At 38.1% G+C, this 20,582-nt stretch overlaps 1 protein-coding gene across 1 annotated transcript in view; it reads right to left on the bottom strand.

The window, feature by feature from the left end:
* Nucleotides 1-4,997, bottom strand: part of dlk2 (delta-like 2 homolog) — a 47,997-nt gene extending 43,000 nt beyond the window's left edge. The window contains exon 1 of the mRNA XM_081350319.1: nucleotides 4,954-4,997. The gene's annotated coding sequence lies outside the window, so the exon portion shown is untranslated. The remainder of the gene's footprint in view (nucleotides 1-4,953) is intronic.
* Nucleotides 4,998-20,582: the final 15,585 nt, after the last annotated feature.

Here is a 20,582-nt window from a genome sequence, read left to right as displayed (position 1 = left end):
ATTTTTAATGAGACCTGAAAGATGTCTTCAAAAAGTTTAGAAAGACATCGTAAAAGTAATCCAAATGCATTGAACAGTTTAATCCAAGTCTTCCAAAGGGACACAATCACTTTATACAGTATGATGAACAGATTTAATTAGGCTTTTAATCACATATAAACATGATCGACACACCTACAGTACATATAGAGCACATCAAATATGGTAAATGGAAGCTTAGCTGTACTTGATACACAAACCTCATTGGTTCTTACGGAGATTCAAACGCACTTGCTTGACACGCGAGAACAAACCTATTGGTTTTTGAACGTCAAGCAAAGATGATGTCATTTTTTAACTTTTTGAAGCAAATTTTTGGTGGAATTGACTTTTATATGAAGGGACAGAAATCTGTCAGGTTTCATTCAAAGGGCCCTATTTTAACGATCTGAAACGCAAGTATCAAACGCGAAACCCAAGTAACTTTGTGGGCGGGTCTTGGGTCGCTGTTGCTATTATACCGCCGGGATAAATGACTCTTGTGCCCGACGCAAGTCTAAAAGGGGTTGGTCTGAAGTAGCTTCATTATTCATAGGTGTGGTCTGGTTATAACGTGAAATAAACCAATCAGAGCGTCATCTCACATTCCCTTTAAGAGCAGGCGCGCTTGTTCCATGGCGGATTGCTATTATAATGGCGGATTTGCCAGGCGCGGTTCACAGCCGAGGAGACCGACGTTCTCATCAGGGCCGTAAAAGACAGAGAAGTGACATTGTATGGGGATGGAGAAACACACCCAAATTAGCTTCGGTTAAACAGGCGTATAATAATTTGGGTAAATCTGTAAGCTAGATTTATGCCTATTTTTTCACATCTTCATGGACACAACAACGACTTCCCTCGTGTGGAATATTTTTCCTTGTAATTATGTATGGTTTGCAAAAATATCAACTGCGTCTGTGTGTAGATGAGAGAATCAAAGTGTAAGCGCGTTGTGCACACGCTACATTATGGCCAAGCATGTGTCCTTAAAATAGCATCTGAACGCGCCACTGACTTTAGACGAGGTTTTTCCTGGTCTGTGGTGGAATTGTTTTCAGAAACTGCAAAATAGCACCAGGGAATGTTTGCGCCGGAACACGCCTCCTCTTTTCGCTGAACCGCCCCGGGGAGCGCGAGTTCATAATTTATCGACGTGCATCTATGGAGGGAAAAGTCCGCTGTGCGCCGGGTGCAAAATAGGAATGATACGTGTCGGTGTACAAAGTCAATTGCGCTGGGTGCAAGATAGGGCCCTATATATCTTCATTTGTGTTTCGAAGATCAGATTAAGTCTTAATTCTTCTTATAGGTGAACTAACCCTTTAAGTTATCCTTTGTAATTTCTTTCTTTTGAACTACTTCTGGACTTCTTGGAAGGCCACTACCCGTTGAGTTCAGTTCAAACTTTAATTAAACACATCATAATCAAAAAGATTATGAAACATAATCATCTAAAAAGAGTTAAGTGATTCTAATAGCCAGGTGTGTTTGACTCAATTAAAACTAAACTCTGCTGGTCGTCACCGTCCAGGAACGGAAGTCAATAGCCCTGAGTTTATGCCATATTTCAAATGTAGAATTTGATGTAACCTACACCATCACAAAATTGCTCATAATTTAACTACATGCAGTGAGGGAGCATGTGAAAAGTACACATTTGTGATATTCTACGATAATACCTAGCCTCCACAGGTGTCTGGATAATGCAGCATGTTCACTGATCATTATAAGCAAGTTTGTTTCTTCATTCAGCTGCACCTGAGCACCTGTTATGCTCCTTTAGGAGTTCCCATAATGCAGCTGGTCTTTGTGTGCTGCTCAGTGGCGGTGAAGGTGGTGAAATGAGGTCCTATTTCAAGTTTGACATGGGGCTCTTGGCCTTTGAAGTCTGAAGTACAAGAAGATTACTTTTATACCGATGCTGTCATCTGTCAACAACCATATATTGAAAGATGAGCAGCCTATCTCTCAGTCCTGCTGACCTGCACAATCTAACTGAGTTTTCCATTAGAGATGGGACCGTTAGACAGTCCAATATCTCAGGCTTTCTAAAATAACACCGATGGCTGCAACAGAGGGACTAGGGTCAGAGCGGGAATGGCAGCTGCATGTCTCCTGCAAGTGATGGGCATGTTTGCCATTTACGTTCTTCAATGCATTGTTCAAAACAAAACGGCTCATGTGGGTATTGTCTTTCCCAATGACGAATTAAGCTGCACTTGTGCTACAACCGGCTGGAACGCGAGAACGCCGATGCTGAGGGGCCGTCTCCAAGGTCCCTATCGAGATCGACCTGTCTGTCATTGTTGCTTGTAAAAATAACCACATCATTCTTCAGAAAGCAGCTGCCTACACGACTGCAGGGTGGCAATCAAACAGCACAAGGAGGAACAAAATGGATCAGCTCCCTGATTACTGATGGCTCCTGTCTGATAACAGTTTTACGTAATGAGTGTTAATGAGTGTCTGCCATCTTGTAGCCTAATCAGCAATAGCCCCTGTAAGTACTACGAAGAGCCATTGCACTGATTATTTGTTTGGCAAAATGAGGAGTTATGAGAGGAAACAGGGATAAGGTGAGGTATTAGCCAAGAGAAATTAAGCTTCTGAAAACTGAAGACTTCTTTGCTTCTCTTTCCCTACTGCAACTTGAATGAATCTTCAGCCACTAACAAAAAAGTACCACAATAATACCACACGTTTTGACATGGAATAATACATGGCAATACAATGGTATTCTTTGAAGAACCTATATGATCCCGAACATGAATCCCAAGTAAATTCAGTACCAAGTCTGAGACCAAATTTCTGAATGTTTTTCATTTAAAACTTTTTTCAGAAAGTTGTACAATGATGTAAATCAGAATGTTTCGCCTTTCGCCCCCATCAAAATAGTGTTCCCATATTTTGATATTCTTTTTTTATCCTGTTATGTGTATATGGATATATTCTTATCTGCAGTACGGAGTCATTCACAAGCTGCATTTTTTATTGCTGACAAAGTCAATTAAGACGTTTGCAAGTTGTGTTTCCAACAGTGTATTGTAGTGCTAGTAGTGACAGCAATGGCAATCCACCTGTCACTCTCAAGTGGCCACGCCCTTAATTATGCAGAACTTTAAGGCTTAATAGAATTTAAACGGATGAGTTATAAAAAAAATTCACCCCCCTCACAGTTGTCATGTAGGGCAAAATTAGCTATATAGACCAAAACCACTTTTTGTACCAGGCTGTAAACATATTTTTTTCTGCTGTAAAGTTGGCCATATTAACATGGGCTATATATGGGATTGACTCTCTTTTGGAGCCTGTCTCTAGTGGCCAGCTGCTGAATTGCAGTTCAAGTCACTTCCGTGTTTCAAGAGAGACCAGAAGGTTTCCGCTTGGTTCAACCATGTCTTTTGAAACTATGGCTTACCCGAGGACATTGTATCCGATCGGGTTCCGAATTCATTCAAGGGTTTGAAAATCCTTCTTCCAGCTCTAGGTGTGTCAGTGAGTTTGCTACCACCCTCAGCCCAGTGGGCAGTTGAAGCGCAAGATACAGGAGATCTGACGCTTCCCGAGGTCCGACTGCCACAACCACCAATACAGCTGGAGCCGTTACATCACCTGGGCTGAGTATGCACAAAACTCCCTCCGTCATGCCACCACTGGACTCATACCCTTTCAGTGCGTACTCCGCTTTCTGCCGCCCCTGTTTCCCTGGTCAGGAGAGCCTTTAGGGCAGGGGTCGGCAAGTAAGTTTGGCATTGGGCCAAAAAAACAATTTCTCCATTAGATGGTGGGCCAGAACATAGTCAAAGATAATTTAAGAAATGAATTGATGAAAAATGTAACTAGAATGGCCTATGACAGACTGTCACGGTGTCTTTTGTAACTGGTAGTGAGCTGTTACTCTGTGTTAAATCCTGTAGTAGGGACACATTTGTGTGGTGGGACACATAAATTAATAAAGCAGTAGTGACACACAACCTGGCAAGTATCTTCATTCACCAACTTGCAACACAGACGGCCTTGCTAAAACACACATATGTGGGCGATGCGGAATGGATATAAATAAGCCCATTAATGGCATGTTTGAGTCAAAATGGCATAGGCTACAAAGAAGAATGGAAAGACAACTATGCGTTCATCCTACCTAGTTTTGTGAATGCAAAGCCGGTGTGTCTTTTCTGCAACGAAGCGATCCACAGACTCTTTTGAATGTCTTTCAGAACTTTACAAATGAAAAGCTCTCAATTCATTTTAAAAATAAAACATTGCTGCAAAAAAGTTCTGATACTTTTATTTTGAAAGAGTAATTGTTGCTGTCATGACTGATCTATTTCAGAACCAGCTGCTATCAAAATGATCTGGCTGCGGGCGCGGGCCAGATATTATTGCTGACGGGCCAGTTTTGGCACTGCCTGTTGCCAACCACTTTGGAGGTTCCAGCTGTGGACCAGTGGTTTAAAGAGAGCAAGATGGTCTGGGTCTATCCATCCATGGCCCATATCCATCTACAGGGGGCGGTTCTAAGGCACAAGAGCCAGGCTGACGCTCGGAGAGCTGCTACTCCTATTTACACCCTGGGCAGAAGGTCTGGATCACCACCAGGGATATCTGCCTTCGACTCCCTTGTAGCAAGCTGAATCCCAGATACATCAGTCCCTTCACCATCCAGTGACAGATCAATGAATTGACTAACCGGCTCAACCTCCCTCCTCATTATCATATTGCACCTATCTTTCACGTGTCATTACTCAAACCTTACTGTTCCTCTACTGTCACAAATCCATCAGTCTCCTCAGTATACTCAGCTCCTTCCACCCATTCCCAATTCCCAGAATACCTTCCACCTGCCATTACCAATTAAGGACTCATTTATATACAAGCTCTCACACTCACCTCATTGTCTGGTCTCGTCGCTCACACATGAGAAGGACTTACTTGACTACCTGCCTGTTTTCCAGACATCTGTCAACTGTTATCCGTTCACCAGTTCACCTGGCTCCTGCAGCAGTCCTCTGAATCCTCTCCAGCCCGATTATCTGTGAAAAAGATACAAAGATTTTATATTCAGCTAAATTACCTGTTTGGATTCAAGCATTTCCTTACATTCCTGTGTTGTGATTTCCCACTCCTGTTGTCTGTTCTCTTCTGTTTGAGACGCATACAGGTTTGTATGCAGGGGCGGGTCTACGTGGTGGCCAGGGGGGGCACCGGCCCCCCCTGAAATTCGATTGGCCACCCCAGGTGCCCCCCCTATAGATGTCTTGTGATTGGTTCATTTTACGGCCAATCAGTTTATAGACTCTACTGAAGTTCGCGATTCAAAGAAGTGCAGCGCCAGAGAAACAACGGTCGTCGCGGACTTGGACTTTTACTTTATCAATCAAGAGTGTGAAGTCAAGACACCAAACAGAGCTGCCAGTCACCACCGAAACAGAAGTTTTAGTTCCAGAAGTTCCAGCTGTTTTAGTTGAGGTCTGCCTTCTTTCTTTTTCGACTGTTTTCCTCTCTTTCTGCTAGAGCTGCCAACTCTCACGCATTCACCGTGAGACACACGCAGTTTTCACACGCACAGAAAAATCGCGAAGCAAAGAGGCCACGGAGACCGACAGACTAAACAGAGCAAGTTACTTTATGATATAAAAAACTCAGCTCTCAGATTCTGTCAATTTTATTACGAAATTCAAACAATAAATACCGTTTTGGCGCTTGTAAATGTGACGTGAACCGATCATATCTACTAGCTAATAATAGTAAAAAAACATGAATGAACACTGAAAGATACAGTACAACTTACCGAAATGTATATTCCTCATACATAATATCGATCAATCAGTGTTTTTCATCAGTGTGAAGAGGTCAATAACATAGCTGGAGAACAATTATGTCACATTTACCTCAGGAAAGCCATTTAATAAACATAATATATGCTATAAGTTAGCACATAGTTGGCAAGAAAAAAATAGCTATAGAGAGTATTTAGCTAATTATGTGTTCTATATTACATATTTATTATATTTTTACTTGTATCATTAAATAAAGTTGTTATTATAATAAAAAAAATGCATTATATTTAATTTGAGTTGTTTTTAACCTTAAATAATAGCCTACTACCAGCTGACAGGGCTCTCTAGGTGAGTTGTTTTTTTCTTGAGAAAAAATAATCTTGTGTAGCCTACCTAATATTTATCCAAATGAGTCAATATTAAATCAAATCACAATAATTGAATTGAAATAATAAAAAAGCGTAGCTTACCAGAAATTGTACCATGTAAACATTGTAACATGTTGTCACTAAACCTAATACAATTCAGTTTAGTTACTAAAATGTTAGTGACAATCACAATACACTTATTATATACCCTCCCCCCTCACTCCAAGCTAAACTCAAAAGTTGGCAGGTATTATTGTTTCTAAACTAAAGACTGTTCTTTAATATATTAGCAGAGCACAATGTAATGGTTCCATATTTTATTTTTAAACTGTGGTGTTTTCATTTAAACTGTTACAATGCTAAAACTTTAACTCTGTGTTACTCAGCTTTTTTGTAAATTAATATGAAAGAAATGTTGAATGAAACACTATGATGTTTTTGCCAAACCATTTGAATTATTACAGTCGGGGGATTTATTTATTTATTATTTGAAACAGATTGTGAATAAAACTACTGTATATTGTAATGGCCAAACTACTTATTAAAAGAAAATAATTGACATTGTTTCTGCTTCTGGGGTTTTAAAATTGCTCATTATTAAAATTGCTTTTATTTTATAAACTTGTTAGTTTTATGGAAACACTAAAAATAATAAACACTGGCTCTCAAATTTAACTTAATGGATATATACAGGGATGACAAAAACTAAATTAATCAAAAATGTGCTTTATTACTACATTTGTTACAAGTAACTTTATTCAAGTTAAAAATAAAATAATAATATCAATAGGATTTACATAATATGCTGTAGAATTTAGCTTTTCTTTTTTTTTTTTGGTCACTGGCGGCCACCCCGTTTGGAGGAAGTGCCCCAGCATGGCCCCCCCACTGAAAATGCTCTAGACACGCCCCTGTTTGTATGGAAACCTATTTTTAAATATATCCACAGAGTAAGATAATAATAAAAGGTAATTGTGACTTTTAATTGTGAGATATAAACTCTATACTATGTAAACTATAAAAACAGGGCTCGAGACTGCGACCAAAATGGTTGATATATGCGACCATTTTTTGAGAATGTGCGAGTTACAATTTGACATGGTCGCATTTGTGCGAGTGCATGGTCACGCACTCAGTTGGTGTCTGCCTTGCACTGCACTGCACATCAACGCACAAAAGTATGCCAAAATGTTATCTTTGTCGAGTATCCTTAGCCTTAAATTAGTTAAAAAGTGTTAAATGAACGCAAAAAGTTTTGACGTGACGACATCGGATGCTTGTAGATCCAGATCTGCGTCCTTCAGATCTTAAAGTGACCGCAGTCTAATAAACCCGCTTCTGTGAGACTGTCAGTAATGTGAATCAAAAAACAAAAGAAAATTACTCATTGCTCTCGACCGAACTTTTGTAGCTTTTATAAGGATTAATCTACATTTAATTTATAATTTATGCAGTGACTGTGAAGTGTTTAATAACTTTATTCAATTTCTGTATATTTCCTACCTATTAGATCAAATATTAAAAATATACTGTCTTTATGTTGTTTCTACATTAATTTTAAGATAAAAAGTAAAATTATTACAATATAAAAATAAATTAAAAACTAATGTTAGGTTTGATTAATCGCAATTAATCCCAGAAATGTGCAATTAGTTAATTGTTTTAATCGATTGACAGCACTAATAAAATATAATCAAACATTAAAAAAACATACTTGGAGTTTTTTTTATAGTTTTTTTTTTTGGTTTTCATTTCATAGTTAAGATTTAAACTTTTTGCCAACATGAGGTCTCAGTCTTTTTACATCAATGCAAAACTAGGGTACGCGGATTAAGACAACTATTCATCAGCATGCATTTATTAATTCCTTGTTGTAAAAAAAAAAGAACAAAAAAAAGTGTGACCAAATCATGTGCTGGTGAACAACTGAGAAAGACCCAATTACCTTTTTTTATTCTGTGGTGGAAACAAAAAAAACAGAATTGCGAGATGTAAACTTAGAAATTCGAGAGAGAGAGAAAAAAATTGGGAGAGTCAGAATTATATAAACTCTATAATTATGGAGAAAAATGGCTGAATTGTAAGATATAAATCACAATTGTGAGAGGAAAAAAGTCTGAATTGTGAAATAAAAAGTTGCAATACCTTTTTATTTTTATTTATGGTGGAAATAAGCTTCCACGGGTTTGGAATGACATGAGTGCAAGTAAATTATAATACATTTTTGGGTGAACTGTTCCTTTAATAACAGCATATACTAAATATGGACAAACTGCCTCTACAAATAAAAAACAGTGGTTGTTAGTTGAAGCTCACTGACAGACAGGGGATACCTCAGGGATACAATCAGCACATCTCTGCCCTATTTCACCAAAGACAGTAAGTTATGAGCTGCACAAAGCTGGAATTTATGACATGCACCACAGCCATTTGGAAACTGCCTGTTTTCAAGGCTAAAGCATGACAATACCGACAGTAACCTTTTGCAAGCTGTGCTTACCCTGATGCGAGCAGCCCACATAACCGGTGTCAACAGTAGGAAATCCATAATTGTGTGGGCAGCTACTGTACTGTACAGTATATGGTGGGAGTCATTAGATTGGACCGGGTCATTTTGTAGGACCAGGTTCATCTTGTTCCATCCTCCAATAATAACTTAATCAGTGTTCAAGCTTATGGTGCAATTAAACTATGTTTGAAACAAACACAATTTCCACATCAGTTTATTCTTAGAGAAAATCAACTACTCTGAGAATCATAAATAATGAGTGGATGAATATGAGTTCTGTCCTGAATCACTGGCACACATCCTCCCCTTGTGGCTTCTCTTGGTACTGTCAAATAATAATGACAGATTGTTCATTTTTGAAGAGAATACCAAACACATCTGTATAAATCAATGTTTACTGCCATACGACTTCTAAACAGTGTGGGAAAAAAATACAAAAGTGTATTTGAAATACATTTATTTTATGCTAAGTATACTATAAATAATAATACTATAAAATACCATGCAATTGTAACTTTGGCATACTAAATGTATAGGCCTATACTTGGAACCTGATAAATTGGAACAACTAATTTTGTACTTAATGCACTTTAGTTATTTAGAAATAGCGCTGAGGTCCAACTAAATATATACTAAAGTATATATGATTGTGCTAAAACGGAACTAAAATGGAACTATTGCAAGTATACTTGCATTTGACAATGACGATATATATATATATATATATATATATATATATATATATATATATATATATATATATATATATATGATATATATATATAATGATATTATTCAGTGATCATACTATAATAGTGATATTAAAACACAAATGGGAAATGTTGTCCCCTCAATAATGTAAACCCTGGTTGGATAAGGATTCAAAATTGGATATGAAGATGAAATCTGACGCATAGCTTCAGTGTTAAAACTGATAAAATAATTGCTGTCTGTGGTTCTATATGGGCTGTGGCAATAATTTTGAAAAATAATAGCTCGCAGCAACATATGGAAAAAAAGAACTATGAACTAGTTCATTTTTGGAACTGTGAACTTAGTTCAAAATTTTGAAGTATGAACTATGAACTGAACTAGTTCATTTTAAAATTTGTGAACTGAACTTTGAAATAGTTCATGTAGAAAGTGAACTTTCCCAACACTGATTACCAGGGTAGTTGTCCGTAACGTTAATTGTAATAGGCTACTATTGAAATTCCATCAAGGATTTCAACATCATACTATTTGAATTGCATCATAAATCAATTTTCCAAAGATATGTTTGAAATCCTTATATATTTACTTGTGTTTAAATTCAAACAACACGCATAACACACGTGACTAAACCATTTGTTGAACCGCTCTGATTGGTTCTTATGACTATGAGCTAAGACGTGAGATCTTCCATTAGGCTTGTTCGACTTCATTCAGCGCTGCGCAGACCGATCGCCGGCTGACATGAAGCAGCGCATGCCGGTTAGAAATTGTGTCCAACCTGAGACAGCGCCGACGCCACGTGACTGTGACGTTTGCCATCAAAGTTCAGCGAGAGCGATTCGAGAGCAGCGGCTGGTTCATTCTGCGCAGCTTCTCATGAGCTCTGATGACGACAAAGTTCTTTCACGATTGGCCAGATTCACAGATGACAACGATCACGTGTGTTTCGTGTTTATTCTCACACCTTCAGTTCCACTAATGCTCACAAATCCGTGTTTTTATAACAGTAAAAGCTCTTTTCATGTTGGCGCGATGTTATGTCGTGTCATGTTTATCCTAATAAAAAACGTAGACCACTTCACTGGTATTTAAATAGTATGGCTTATGTTGAACTTTATTATTGTACAATCTGTATCAAGCAGTGTAAAGTATTGAATGAAAATGTCTCTGAAACATCTGTGCATAGAGTTGTGCAGGTGTGCACTTTGTTGGCCAAAACACAGAAGCGAGCATTTTAACACTTGTCCCGAAGTCAATGGGTTTTTTGGATGGGGTTTTGGTTAAATGGCTGATATAAGGTCTGTATATATGTTGACATAAGGAACACAAGCTCATGACACTTTAATGTTTTATTCTACAACATAAATCATCAATATAACCCCACTCGTGATATTTTATTATATTATAAGCTGTTACGTGTCTTGAAAAAGGCGGTTGCTAACAAGTGGCTAAATGGGACTACAGAGTCTGTCGAGGAGATTAAACGTCCTCCCGCCGAACAGGTAAACTCAGTCCGCTTTTACAGCCTCATCATGTTTATAATGCTCTTATAAACCATTCTAACTTTAGATAAAAACTGAAAGAGTTGTCGGAAGCTTAGTGGTGTCGACACTGAAGTCGTGGGGCGTGGTGTAGTTAGTTTAAAGCCTACCTTTAGCATTTACTTCTGGTGACTGCATTTAGGCTTCAAAATTCATAAAAGTTAAGGTTCATCTGTGATAATTATCTTGATGGACAAAACGTGCAAGTATCATAAACTTTTGTTTATGATCCTATTGGGTTTTTGTCGAGGGAACCAGCGTGATGCGAACTTTCGGTTGCCCTCCAAAGGGACGTCATACTTGCACCACTCTATTTGACCAAGTGCATTTATTCCACTTCATCTGTAGCCTGGAAATCCAGACCTAAATCTGAAATATTAATGGTTCAAATGTTTAATTAAACATTTGAAAATCTCACTGCACGCAATTGGATAACACTACGACCAATCACAACAAGCCCCATACGCTTAGCTACCAGCGGAGCTAACTGGTAGATTAGACTCTTGCCATATCCGGTCGGCAAAACAGCAAAAACGCCCTTCTTGCAAAGGAACGATTCGAGCGCCGTCTTCCGTTCCTCTTTTAGATAAAAAGCCAAGCCTAACTCGTTCATTGTAGCGGCCAAAGCCGTTTCAAACAACTGGTGTTCATCCATAGCTAATGTTTACTAATGACTTCGACGTCACAGAGCTTCTGCAAGAGGTTTGTTCTCACGCGTCAAGCAGGTTCGGTTGAGCTTCTGTTTATGTTCACTGATCAATGTTTATATGTGAATAAAAGCCTAAATTCAATCTGTTCATCATATAAAGTGGTCAAGTCTCTTCAGAAAATCTGGACTAAACCGCTCAATTCATATGGATTAGTTTTATGATCTCTTTATTAACTTTTTGAAGCGACAAAGTGCAGTTGCGTAGCTGTCAATGGAGGAACAGAAAGTTCTCAGATTTCATCAAAAAGATCTTCATTTGTGTTCTGAAGATGAATGAAAGTCTTGAGGGTTTGGAATGACATGAGGGTGAGTAATTAATTATATAATTTATCTTTTTGGGTGAACTAACCCTTTAATAGTATTATTACTATATTTCAATTTTTGTTTAAATACACTTTAAACTTTTGGGTCTAGTTGGGAATCACTGTTTCAGAAAGATCTCTTTTCTTGATGCTATTTTCCAAGTTGAAATCATTATTTAAACCCCTGAAACCCAGTCTTTAGCACTCCTAGTATACTGACAGAAGAGATATACATTCAAGCTACGTTGGTAAAAAAATATCTGCTCTGTGTCAGAGAGCTCACCACTAACAGATGATATTTTTTGCGAGGATTTTATATGACAGTCAAGACAAACAGACTGACTGCATCATCCTTCCTGATTCACATTAGTGGCTGAGAGCTTGACTGTGCTTTTCCATGCATTTGTAGGAGTGGCAGGTTTTCCCGCTGCGCCACAAATGGGTTTTCCAACAGCCCAGAACCCAATCCAACTGTGGAAAACAAACAGCCAAAGGCGCCCAAAGAGGAAGAGACGGCGCTGCATGTTTGAGTCACTCGCCCCCTGTGAAACCTCATTGATTCTACTGTTTCACAGAAAGTCAAACAGTCTAAATGTATAATTACAATCTGCAGTGTGATTTCTTGTGTGTTATTTCTGTATACTGTCAGAAAAGCTGCTGACATCATTTATAGTCACCACCATTGTTTCGTGTTTTGCAAAACACAACTGGTTATAAACACACACAGAGTTAGATCAACCGCTATTTATGTGCGCTTTGACCCTAAACAAACCAGAGTCTCAAAGTATCATTTTGACGGCTGCTGGTTAAACTGTTTATGCTGACACTGGGTGAGTGAGAAAGTGTTCACGTTTAATATCAGTTTGTTATCCACAATTACTGTGTGATTCACACAGGTTTAATTTATTTTCAAGCTTTTGAAATAAGTCTCTTATGCTCCCCAATACTGCATTCATTTGATCTAAATACTGTAAAAATAGTAATATTCTGAAATATTATTAGGCTACAACCTAAAATTGCTGTTTTCTTGTTTTAATATATTTTAAAATGTAATTTATTCCTGTGATCAAAGCTGAATTTTCAGCATCATTATTCCAGTCTTCAGAGTCACATGATCCTTCAGAAATCATTCTAATATGATGATTTGCTGCTCAAGAGACATTTATGAATATTATCAATGTTGAAAATCTTTTGTAACATTGTAACAATATATTGCATTGAGATTATTTTCATGACAATTAAGCAAATTTTCACACTTAATGTATAGGCCTATGTAATCTCAGTTGTGATTCTCATTAAAGAATACTCTAATGTGATTGTTTTATTTAAATCAGCATATAGCCTATTAAAAGCACACACAGTGCACATACTATGATACATAAACTCTTTTTTTTCAAAATTAAATTATATATCATATGGTTTTATTTGTATCACTGTAATAAGAATTTTATTTTTATTTTTAACTTACATTAATGAGAATTTGTGGCGGTGGGTGGACATGTGTAGGCTATTTCAGATTGTCGGAAGGGGTGAATCGGGGCTAAAATCGGCCTAATTATCCTGCCGTGTTAATCATCTTTCGGGTATTTTGACTGTTTCAGTATAGGCTCTAAAGCTAATCGCTCTGCTGTAGGTCGTGCCTAACATTTAGCCTACCTTTAGCAGTGACAATATTCACAACACTGAGCACAGTAGGCTATACCTTACTGCTTACATAGTAGATAGTAGGGCTTACCAAAACAGCTTGCGATGAAGAGCATTAAAGGTCATTTTTTTCTCTTGATTTCACCCAAAGCACTTAATGGTTGAACGACTTTTATGTGATAAAAGTCGAGTTGACTAGTCGCCGATGACGTCATTGATGAACAAATACTGAACCTCGAACGCGGGTTGCCTAATGGCATATGACACAGCACTGCTCCTAAATAACAGCTTTTTTGTTTATTTTTTAACAGTTTTGTTTATCTTTGGGATTACATGATTGCATTAGAGTGAGAGAAAGCATCGCGTGTGAATTGCACCTGGAAGTATTCCCTGCAAACATTGGTTCGACGGCAATGTCGTGTCCCTGGCCAAATAGTCGCGGAAGGACGGGATAAATCGGTAAAAAAAAAAAAAAACACAGACCAGATAACGTCAAAACCGTCCGTTCAAATTTAATTTTGGAACTATTTTTCAACCATTTCAACTGTGTTGGAGGGATGTCTTTTCAACGTCCAAATGTTTGCTGGGCCTACTCTACTTATAGTGAAGCTCTGGATTTTAGTTGCTAAGAAATATATGCTAGATCTGTTCTCTCACAGAGCAGAGTTTGCAATATATTTCTGCTCTACGTAATGATTCTGTGTGCGCGCGATCTTCATGTGATATGTGTAGCCTATAACGTGCCTTCACGCGATCAATTTTGAGCATCCAGATGGTTTTGTCAAACATATCTATCAGAGCGCTCTGAGTATGCATTTATTTGTCATTTTAACTGAAACAGAGTGTAAAAGTGGACATCAAATATTTCTTATCCTGTTGCGCTGTCTATAGGCCATGATCAGCAACTAGTTGACTAGTCTGTTTTACAGTCTGGTTCAACACCACACTAATCTGCATGTAGCATAGGAGTTAAGTGTTCAAGTGCTCAATAAGGCTCTCAGTAACTCTGCACTTCATGGGATCAAACCTGAGATGTTTGAGCCTTAATCACCAGGGAAATTTATTTCCTACTGGTAAACCTGGCAATCTTCTTTCTACAACAAATTTCCTCTTCAGATTCTGTCTGATTTACATATTAAATCCTCCTGGAAACATCAATGAAATTAGATTCATATTTCAGGCACCTTTCTTTGTCTACACAGAGGCATGTTCCCTGTTCATGTGGATTTGTAGGGATTTGCTTGCATTTGTGTAGGCAGCTTCATGACCACACAAGTCCGCAGGTGTTCTGAAAATGAATCATGCAGGGTTGGTGGTTTGAAGTCATTGAAGTCTCTCCTCTTTGCTTGAAATGCAAATGTTTGCCTCCCCAGCTCTTCAATACAAGCCAGAAGGAGGTCTGAGGCAAGCAGACTAAAGCCCTATTCGGACGGGACTAGTTTAACATGGAGAGGTGGTGTAAAGTAATAATTAGCAGAGCTTGTCTGTGATTATAGTCTCGTCCGAATGTGCCATCTCAATAATCATAATGGACAATGTCAGTAAAGATTACGGAGACTTACCTTCAGTAAAAAGGTCCGGAAAAATTACCTCAGGTAATGCTAATAATATGCTGTAAATATGTAAGTAAATTTTTTGTCATTTCGTGTTTTAAAGTAGTTTTTCAAGTATGGAGACGCTTGAAAAAGCATTCAGTTGCGTTCTAGACGCTGGGACGAGTCTGTGGCAAAACTTTTCCACATACCATTCAGATCAGAAAGAAGATCGAAAGCACTTGTTAGAGGCACGAAACATCTTTTAGCGTTAGGTAAGTGCCTGTTACCAACACAATCCAATCTGAAGTTAATTAATACATCGTTCGACCGGACATAATTTTTATATATATACATATAGGTTATATGTGTTCGCGCACGTGATATCAGGAAGTAACGTAATACACACATGACGACATGAGGGTGACGGTGGTGTGTAAATCGAGTTACCCCTCCCACTTCTGCTAGTTTAACTGAGATATCTTATCCCGTGCGAATTGGCCATTAATATTACAAACGTCCTGTGGTAAAATTACATTACTACCCTTTACTATTTTCTACCCTTGTAAAATTACTATTATCTACCCTTGTAAAGCTAATCCTGTCCGAATAGGGCTTATGACCCCTTTAAAAGCACATGCTTTGTGCCGGCTGTTCTGAGGTCAGCTGTCTGCTTTAGTGACAGAGCGGTTCAGCATTAGTATTCACCTGATACCTGTCAGATGAAGAGCCTCGCATCTGGGGGAAACAACTAAGACAACGGCACCTCACGGACGGATGTGTTTCCTCAGTGAATCGATTTTTCCATTAAACGCTGTGTTAGACCCAAACAGTGTGGGAAAAAGTTTATTTATTTGTCTGCTCAGTTCACCACTCCTCTCAGGTGAGAAAAAGAAGATCGTAGTGACATGATCAGATTACTGATGTGACTAAACTGGGAGAAGAGGGAAGAAAGGAGGAAGAGAAATTAGAACACTTCATTTTCTGTTTATTAAAGGGTTGGTTCACCCAAAAATGAAAATTCTGTCAGTAATTACTCACCCTCATATTGTTCCAACCCCGTAAGACTTTCGTTCATCTTCGGAACACAAACCCAGAAAAGTTAGTAAAGACATTGTTAAAATAGTCCAAGTGACTGCAGTGGCTCAACCTTAAGTTTATCAAGCGAAGAGAATACTTTTTGTGAGCAAAAAAATAAAAGAAAAAATATCTTTATTCAACTATTAATTTTCTTCAGTGTGGGCCTGAGTGAATTCACGTAGTGTAACAGCACAGCGCTTCTGAGTTGTACCTCAGAATGTAGGCTCACTATTGGCCGACGCTGGTCATGTGTGTGATGCGTGTAATGCTGGCCAATAGTGAGCCTACATTCTGGCGTACAACCCAGAAGCGCTGCGCTGTTACACTATGTGAATTCACTCAGGCCCACACTGAAGAAAATTAATAGTTGAATAAAGTCTTTTTTTTTTTTGCTCACAAAAAGTATTCTCGTCGTTTGATAAACTAGCCACTGTAGTCACTTAGACTATTTTAACGATGTCTTTACTAACTTTTCTGGGATGGCAGATATCAATAGAAGCCTAGGGAGGAGTGAGACAGCTCTCAGATTTCATCAAAAATGTTAATTTGTGTTCCGAAGATGAACGAAAGCCTTACGGGGTTGGAACAACATGAGGGTGAGTAATTACTGACAGAATTTTCATTTTTGGGTGAACTAACGCTTTAACTGTAATCTGCACGCAGGAGTCAGTGTTTCTCAATGACGGTTTGCCAGGTCTCTGTACTCGCTCTTTGATGCCACAATTAACCACACAAACATTCTGCATGCTGAAGCCCCCTTGGCCATGAGGCGTACAGCACCCTTGACTGCCATCTGCTGCTGAGTTTATCTCCCTGACATATTGTGTTTATAGGCTCTGTTTGAATCTTATTCTGTTTGATTGCCATGTGTTAAGTTCTTCCCTTTTGGATAAGGATCTGGATAAGCAAATTAAAATATTGACTTTGATCATTTTTTTAAACAACTGAGAAAATAGTGATCAAACTACCTTGCTCCTGTCAAGTTTATAATACATATTGCATCAGCATGAGAGTCAAATTGGACAACTACATGGGCTCAGACTGAGTAGTTTGTGCATAAAAAAAAATGGCCGTCAAAACCAACACATGTTGAGCAATGTTTAATAACCAGCAAAGTTCTTCAGTTGCATTGGTGTTTTATTCTCTTTAGCACACAGTGTGACACATTTCACTCAGTCCCCTGATCATTACGATTCAATTTCAGCCGAATGTGTGACGTTCTGAGGAAGAAGGACACAAAAGCAGAATAATGCTGAACTTCAATTTATTGAAACAGTAATACAGTTAAAGCTGCACGGCTCCTGAACAGATAAACGGCAGCGAAGAGAACAGTCAGGCAGGCTGGGATCAGAGTCCCAGGATAATCAAATCCAAATCGTGAGGCGAGAATCAGTGTCAGACAAACAGGGTAGTCAGGCGAGGAGCAAACAGAACCAACAGGGACATCCCAACTCACAATCAGAAACAAGCAGTAGTTCACAGCAGAAATCAGTCCAGAAAGGAAAACGGTAACCCAGGGAAACCCAAACTCCAGTACCAGTAACAGTCCTAATGATCAGCAGCGATAGAACTGTCCAAGACCAGTGAATGCTGGAGAGGAACAGGGAACCGCAACACAACAGGGCAGAGAAAAATACGTGAGATAAAAAGAAAACAAAACTACTAAACAAGGAAAAAACCAGCAAAAAGTACAGAACATACTAGCAGAGAACAAAGGGAAAGGAAGCATAAATGTAGCTGAGAAATCAAGCAATGAGGGGAGACAGGTGAGCGCAAACAAGCAGATGCACTGATTGTGAAACACAAACAGCTGTGCGCAAATGCACGTGGAAAAGATGGAAAAGACAGACACAAACACAAAAGAGTAAGAAAACAGAGGACGATCAAACCCAAGTCCTGACAAAATGAAGAACAAATTTATACTCATTACTGTTTTATGCACGTTATTGTCTCTGACAGACAGCATGTTGAAGCTGCTCAGGCCACCATTTCTCCCTCTTATTGGAAAGCAATGGTTATAATTCGAAACATCTGGTAGTGGGTTTTCCAGGAAATGCATGGACCTCTACTTCTCATAAATACTATATTGCATTGTGCACGTTATTTTTTGACAGACATCGATTTTGTGATATTCAAATGATGTGGAAGATTAAAAAACAGAGGGATCGTAAGGTATAATTATTTATGTTATTGATGCCCATGAGTGTGTTATGTCAATGTTTTAATTCTAATATCCAACATCCATGCAACCTAATTTTTTTGACGGACGTGATAATGTGCATAAGGGGTTAACTATGTTTGATTTTGGGTAATTATTCAATTCAAAATGCTTTTTGCGTAGTTCATTACTTATTATATGGGATGAAGTTTCTTTTGTGGCTTAAATAAACTCAGCGACTGGCATGTTTGGCTTGTCAAAAATGTTACATTCATCTGTCGCAAATCCATTGAGTTTTGAAAATCAAGCTTCATTTTTTTTAAACCATGAAAATGCAGATTCTTTTCCATTAAAGTCCCATTTTAACAACTTTTAGGATTTTTTTAAATGATTTTTTTGTTTGTTTTACTATAAAACAAATGCCATGGTGTTTACTAATTTTTAAGACTTTTCCATAGGTTTTCATGACCATGGGAACCCTGTCAAAATGTAATCAAGAGTTTGTAAAGGGTTTAGTGGGTAATAGATGTAATAAACCAACAACATGTTCATTAGATCCAATACCCATACTGAAAGAGTTGTAACCTGTAGCAGAAGAGCCTCTTTTCAATATTATTAACTCGTCTTTATCTCTTGGTCATGTACCAAGACCGTTCAAGCTGGCAGTTATTAAGCCTCTCATTAAGAAACCACAACTAGATGCAAATGAATTAGCAAATTACAGAGCCATTTCAAATCTTCCATTTATGTCTAAAATACTATAATGTCCTGTCCGCCTAATTGTGCTCCTCCTTGCAAAAAATTGTTATCTATGAAAAATTTCAGCTTCTGACCAAAGCTGTATCTTAATACTAGTTTTACTTGATCTTAGTGCTGCGTTCGGCACTATAGATCATACAAATTCTTTGACTGACTACATAATTTCACTGGTATTCAGGGACAGGCATTAAGGTGGTTTAGATCCTATCAGATCGTTTTGTATTTTTAAACGGGGAAATATCTAAGATAATGTCAGTAAATTATGGAGTGCCACAAGGATCTGTGCTAGGCCCTCTGCTATTTTTAATATAAATGCTGCCACTGTTATGCCGATGATACTCAGTTATTTCATCACAACCAGATGAAATCTCTAAATTATCCAAGTTGACAGAGTGTGTTAATGATATAATTTATTGGATGACTTGTAATTTTCTTCTATTTAATTCAGCTATGACTGAGGTTTTACTTATTGAACCAAAAAACCTGTACACAGAATCTCTTAGAATACAATTTGCATCTAGAAAGGATGTACTGTTACTTCATCCTCTACAGTTAAAGACCTGGGCGTTATATTAGACAGCAACTTGTCTTTCGAAAATCATATTTCATATGTTATAAAATCAGCCTTCTTCCACCTCAAACATTGCTAAGCTCCGGAATGTGCTATCTGTTTCTGATGCAGAAAAGTTAGTTCATGCATTCATGACCTCTAGACTAGATTACTGTAATGCATTACTAGCTGGTTGTCCTGAATCCTCAATAAAATTAGTCCAAAATGCAGCTGCTAGATTTCTTACCAGGTCAAGAAAATATGATTATATAACCCCAATTTCACATCTCTGACCTATAAGACCCTAAATGATTTAACTCCTGTGTATTTAACTGACCTTCTATCACCCTACAATCCATCACGCTCTTTAAGGCCACAAAACTCTGGGCTTCTGGTAGTACCTTATCTAAGTCCACTAAAGGAGGGGGAGAGCGTTTTCACATTTGGCTCCTAAACTCTGGAATAGCCTTCCAGATAATGTTCGTGGCTCAGACTCACTCTCCCAGTTTAAATCTAGATTAAAGACACATCTTTTTAGCCAAGCATTCACATAATGCATCTCATAAGCTTATACCCCAGTTATATCAGATCAAATGCACATGATTATCTGCTTAATGTTACGAACAGCAGATACGCTAATTACTTTCCATTTGTTTTTCTGTTTTTTTTTCTCGGGATGCCCATCCTGTGGTAAGAGAGTACATCAGCTCCAGTTTGGATCCAGCCTCATATGAAGACTTCAGATGACCAACACCTGTAAAGATTTACTTCTGATGAAGCAAACTCTGAGTCAACATGCACCAATGCTTCATTTTCCTATATCCATTTTGTTAACAACATGTATTCATTATTTCAATGAGCTCATTGTTTCTGCCTTAAATGAATACATTGTTAGCTAACTGTGTGATTGCTATA

The sequence above is a fragment of the Scardinius erythrophthalmus genome (assembly GCF_964197995.2).
Source record: "Scardinius erythrophthalmus genome assembly, chromosome: 21".
Taxonomy (NCBI): domain Eukaryota; kingdom Metazoa; phylum Chordata; class Actinopteri; order Cypriniformes; family Leuciscidae; genus Scardinius; species Scardinius erythrophthalmus.
Note: the sequence above shows the minus strand (reverse complement) of the source record. Positions and strands in the feature narration are given on the sequence as shown.